Here is a 6,000-nt window from a genome sequence, read left to right on the forward strand (position 1 = left end):
TGTATCCATAGAGGTAACATTCGGACAGTCCTAAAAAAGTTACTAGTATTTGAATATGATGTGAAAGCTTATCTTAGGGAAGAAGTGTGATAATCATCAATATTCATATGGAAATCAAAATGACAATCCAATCAATCTTGCGGGAAAGTATGTCACTTTTGACGGATTGGCACAACGCGCTCTTTAAAGGACGTGTGAAATGGTCTGGCACGTGACGTGTTAAAGGGAAGTCTACGTTATAAAAAAGAAAAAAGAAAGAAGTGAGAACAGACATCTTATAGCCGAAGGTTGAAACTGAAATATTCACTTCGCAAGTAAATACGTTGCTACACCGTCAATCAACTCGCGTCCTTAGGTTAATGTCAAGTTAAAGTCCAACCATGGTTTGGATTCAGAACAATTATATGCACATAGTTTATATGCCCACACAAACACACACATGTACACACACCCATACATATTTAATCAAGAATGCTATCTAAGCGTTTAAAGTAATCTTCTGTCTTATAACGACTAATCATCTGAAAGATTGACTGCATAACTTGTTAACAAGTGTGCTCATCTTGAAACTTTCCTTAGTTGCCGCTAAAGTTGTAAGGTTCTATCATCAATTAGGGCATTAAAAAAAAAACAGAACAAAACAGAGGCTTGATTATTTCACTGCCAAACAGTCGATATTCTTGGAGTTATCCAGAGTTTTGCAGTTGTAGGTCACAAAATTGAGATATGACGAGACGTTATGACCATTTTAATGTCAGTAAGGTAATTAAAATGGCGCCCTAGGCTCAGCTTGAAGTATCCGCAAGGCTTTATGGATTGAGACTTTGCTGGCCATGCGATTTTACGCATCGTTTGTGTTGTAAACGAAATATAACTAATTTCACCTATTTTTGTGCGTTTCTGCGTGCTTATATTTTCTCAAATACAACGTGCCATCTATGCATTCTTTCAGGAGGCATGGGAGGAAAGTGTGTGTCCCTGTGCACCTAGACAGACAAAGTAAACAGCCATTATCACACAGACGCATAAAGATAAGACATTTTGATCATGTTTGTTTCTCGGCAGAGTGTTTTCTTTTTCACGCTTTTGTTATGCTAACTATTACTTGTATGACGGCCAAGTTGACCAAATTCTCTAGTCTTTAGATATTCATTTAATTTGTTTATCTCGTGTTTATCCCTCGCATTTTTACAGCTTTCACTAAAGTAGGACAATGTTACTTTCTGCCAATATCTACTTGCATTAACTATTTCTAAGGGAAGGTGTGTGTGTGTGGGGGGGGGGGGGGGGGTCGCGTCACGAGACCGACACCCAGGAGTCATACAGCCCACAAGTCATACAGCTCACAAGTCATACAGCCCATGAGTTATACAGCTCACGAGTCATACAGCCCATTAGTTCGACACTAAGCTAACAAGGCCCACGAGACCGACACATTAAGTCCCGTGTTGTATCTGTCGAACTCGTGGGCTGTTTTTACCTAGTGTCGAACTCATGGGCTTTATTTGCCCGGTGTCGAACTCATGGGCTGTATGACTCGTGAGCTGTATGACTCATGGAGCTGTTTTCAATGTCGAAGTCGTGGGCTGTATAACTCGTGGGTGTCCGTCTGGTGGGATGACCCCTGGGGGGGGGGGGGGGTTCATGCAGTGTACATGTTTGAAAAACACGACCTCAGGTATCCTATAAGTATTATGGACGAGTGAGTTTGGAATTCAGGGAAGCCAGTGCATACTGCTCGATGTGAACTATTCAAACCATTGATATTGCCACTGAGACGTAACGTAATGCTCATCGGGCGAAAGTACGGTGTAACTTCCTGAGATTCCGGCTCAGATTCAAAATCTTGCTGGTTCTGCTGTTTTGTCGTTGCTTTTGTTGTGGTTTGTGTGGGTGATTTTTACTCCTCTAAATCGAGCAATCCTCTCGCACAAAATTAGCCGTCGGCTTGCGGGGAGGTTGCTCTAGGTCTCATGTAGTCAAAGGGTTATATGGCAATACCCATGCGAACTGAATGAGGCATTCTTTAAGTCCTCGCGCTCCTCCCAAAATAGCATCTCCGTGTGAATTACTTCCTCAACAAATTGGCTACTTGGAAGAAGGAGCTAGGCGTGCGTTCCGCCGGGAATGTTGAATTACTAGGGAGGCTCGGCCGGATGAGAATGATCTAACTTGTTGCCCGGAACAGTGTTTCGTAACGCGTAATGTCGGGAATTTGTAACACACACCTGACGGACGCAGGGCACAATCCCACAAGAAAATTGGCTGGTACCAGTTGATCTATGTAACGCAATATAGGGTGCTCCAGAGAAATTATCACAAAACTCATTTAGTTTGATATCTAAGGATTTTGAAGGCGGTGCTGGATTTTTTAACCCAATTTTTGAGTAAGCAGAGTCCGTGATTTTGCATTAACTTTCACTTTTAGGCCAGATAACATAATGTTCAAATACAAAACTAGATGAATAATTTTCACAAGCTGTTTCCAGGAAATGTTGTTTGATATTGCAGCTGATGTTTTCCTGTAGTTATTACATTTTATTTCGTATGCATTTGCAGCTCTAAGAGTGTCTGACAAAAGTCGCATGAACTGTCATTCTGTCTCGTCGTGGTATTGTGCTTGAGCAAGTCTATAAATAAGGAAGCGTTTTCATTTTTGTCTTTTATCGGTGATATGAAGATAAGAACATCCACTTATCACCACCACAAAAAAAACAAACCCGAGACGTCACGCAAGATGTGACCAGCTTCATGGGAAAAGAAAATAGAACTTGCACGTCACTGTAGCGCCGTGTGATATCCACCATCATAAGGCTAGCGTGTGGATGCCCAAATCTAAATGACGCACTTTTAGAATATGAATACATGTAGTTTTTACTGTATAGCTGTGTGTACTGTGTGTACTGGGCAGAGTGCGCACTTTCAACTTTTGTTTTTGGTGGTGGTTGTGGTGTTAGTAATTAAAACATGTCTTGCATTTCACATTCTTGCAAGTGGCTGCAGTGTATGTCAATTACCGACTCCCAATGTTCCCCTTTAACTACGCCTCCCCCTCCTCCCCCCCCCCCCCCCCCCCCAGCAAAAAATGGGGGATTAACAGTGTCAGGGCAGTGCACTTTGCATGACACTTTGGGCATTGCTCTCGAGAGTGCCATATGTCATTATACGATGGCATTCAGCAAATCGTTCAATTTTTGATAACGGCTATAACATTATCTTGCACGTGGAAGAGGCAAAATGATGTGTTTTTATTGTCTTAGGGTTTATCCCCCCTTCACAATATTTCACATTCATAACTGGCAAACGAACCGAAAGTGTCGATGAAATATCTGGTGAAAGCGACTTTTTAAATGTTATTATCATACTAAATAGATGAAGTGAGCTAACCAAATCATGATAAATCTGAAACCCCTTAATCTCGACAGAGAGTGTGCTGGCCGACTGTAAATGAATTAAGAAGTTACGATCGATAAATTATTCGAAATACTTAGTACTCGTCAGTGACGATTATCTTTGATGTACTTAATCTCTTGCTTTTCCACACTTACCAGAGATTTTAACTTGTCCAATGACGCGATAAGTGACCAATCCTGATGAGAAACTCCTACATAACGCGTTGAAGGGTCCTAGGCACCTCTCTCATCAGATCGGCTTGTGGAGACACGCTGAATATCAAGTCCACTGATTCTTGATTGCATCTGTATAATGAAAAGACAAAATATTGCTAGTTGTCACTAAGTTCGTGTCATCTATTATGTGCACATTGGGGAATGTAACGTCAAACTCTTCTCTATCTGTTTTTTTTTTCTAAAACACACACATACAGGCTCCAACACATATGTTTTCTTCTTTTCCCTTAGAAATGAGTACAATGTCTTCTTTGAAAGTGTAATGTGATACCAAAATGAAAGGATGAACGTAAGTGTGTGTGTCTGTGTGTGTGTCCGCGCGTGTGTCTTTAGTATCAAGACAGTATTAAGTAAAAGGTATTTAATATATGTATATAGGTATATGAGCGTGTGTGTCCGCGCGTGTGTCTTTAGTATCAAGACAGTATTAAGTAAAAGGTATTTTACATATGCATATAGGTATATGAGCGTGTTTGTCCAGTATGCCTGATGTGCGGTGCATGTGTGCATGAATGTTTTATGATAGTGTACGTTTGTGTGCATATAAAGAGAAATTCATTTGTGAGTGCTCTCCAGCGTGTTTAACACCCAGTGTAGAACAGTGTCACTGTCGAAAACTGCAAGGATACGGAAAGTAGTGTGCCTGGATGAAAGCAAACAAACTATTAATTTACAATCAACCAACATAGCAAATTAAATCCTATATACTTTCGTGCTTTTTTTGGCTTATTTTGGGCGTTTTTAATGACGCAAAGAATTCTTTCAGGTCATCGCCTTCAACTACGATAAATTATACCCGTTTGATACAATCAACAAATGAAAAATAACTATAACGTCAGTACAGTTGCCGTTGCTAAGTAGCTCTTATGGAATACACTGAAACATTTTAAAGGTATTGCTATATGTTATCGAATGAGGTTCGAGGCGGGTTCTTTGTTCAACGATAGTTTCGGGTCTTAAATACACGTAATTTAGTTCATGTCGGCGCCTTTTTATTCACTTTTCACCTTTCGCATGACCAACGCTTGTTAGAATTTCAGCACCAATTAATCTATGGTCAGTCCATTATGATGAAAATTGTCATATCTCCTGCTTAAAGGAAGCGGATAGATAAAGCCGGGAGATATTATTCTATGAGGTTTAAGTTTATTTTTACCAACGCCTCGAGCAACATTCGGTTTAATTAACATCGGTAGTGTTCAACCTCAGTCTTTGAGGCCTAAGGGTGTTCCAATAATTTTTGTCGTCTCTCAGCTTTTCGGCAAGTATAAGGAATAATAACCAATGCACCCACACTGATTAATACACTGTCTTTAATCTCATTATCTGCCCCCTTCTATCTCTCTTTCCTCTCTCCATCAGCTCCCATCCTCGTTCTCTCTTTCCAACCAAGCTACTCCCTTCACTGTCCATCTACACTGCAAAAAGTCCGATGTTGAATATGAAACACCGAGCTGGTGTTAAATTTTTGGTGCTCATTTATGGTGTTAGATTAACACCTCCCGGTGTCATTTCAAAATATATATATATATATATATATATATATATATATATATATATATGTATATATATATATATATATATATATATTTAGAGTTTCTTAGTAACTGCACTTCTTGTTGATTTTGAACTTCAACAAGACGATCAAGAATTTTCCGATAAAGTACTTGATTTTTGAAAAATATGTGCAAACACATTTACACCACAGTAACACCAGTTGGTGTGGTCTCCTATTGAAGCTGGGAGGGTGTTATACCATTGACATTAACACCAGCAATATCAAATCAACACCACGCGCTGTCATTATTTAATGAACACCCGCACAGTGCCAAATATCACCAGATACAGTGTCGTGCAGATTCGTGCGTTTTAGCAGAATATGCGATCTCTTATGTCCGACATCAATTAAAGCCTCTCTCACACGCTATCAATCCTAAGCGATGTCGTCACATTATACAAGTCTTGGAAATGTATCTTTTTTTTGTGCCTTTAATTTACCTGGTGGCATGCTTGATGGCCTAGAATCGGGACCCTATTAATATGAATTATGTGATGTTTTCTTTTTACTGGATGAATGAATAAGCAGCGGCGTTTTTGTTGTTGTTGTTGCTGTTGTTGTTGTTGTTGTAGTTGTTGTTGGTATAGTTGTTGTTGTAGTTGTTGGTGTCGGTCAGTGCTACTTGCAGGATTCATTATTTATTTATTACTTTTTTTTAAAATTTCATTTCAAAATAGTAAGCATGCACACTACTGTTTTTCGTCGGAGGATGAGGATTGAATGGACATCAGCTTATTTATCAAGCACATTTTATTCTCCAGTACGAGATGCACGTATGTTGCACTTTCTTCAGATTGCTCAAAGCCTAGAAAG

General features: G+C 39.6%; 1 protein-coding gene across 1 annotated transcript in view; it reads right to left on the minus strand.

The window, feature by feature from the left end:
* LOC139727475 (uncharacterized) overlaps positions 1–6,000 on the minus strand; it is a 100,321-nt gene that overhangs the window by 35,843 nt on the left and 58,478 nt on the right. Inside the window, exon 2 of the mRNA XM_071638449.1 lies at positions 3,549–3,698. The gene's annotated coding sequence lies outside the window, so the exon portion shown is untranslated. The remainder of the gene's footprint in view (positions 1–3,548; positions 3,699–6,000) is intronic.

Source organism: Diadema antillarum, unplaced genomic scaffold (assembly GCF_040938485.1).
Source record: "Diadema antillarum isolate AM-2024a unplaced genomic scaffold, OU_Dant_1.0 seq00000133_RagTag, whole genome shotgun sequence".
Taxonomy (NCBI): Eukaryota; Metazoa; Echinodermata; class Echinoidea; order Diadematoida; family Diadematidae; genus Diadema; species Diadema antillarum.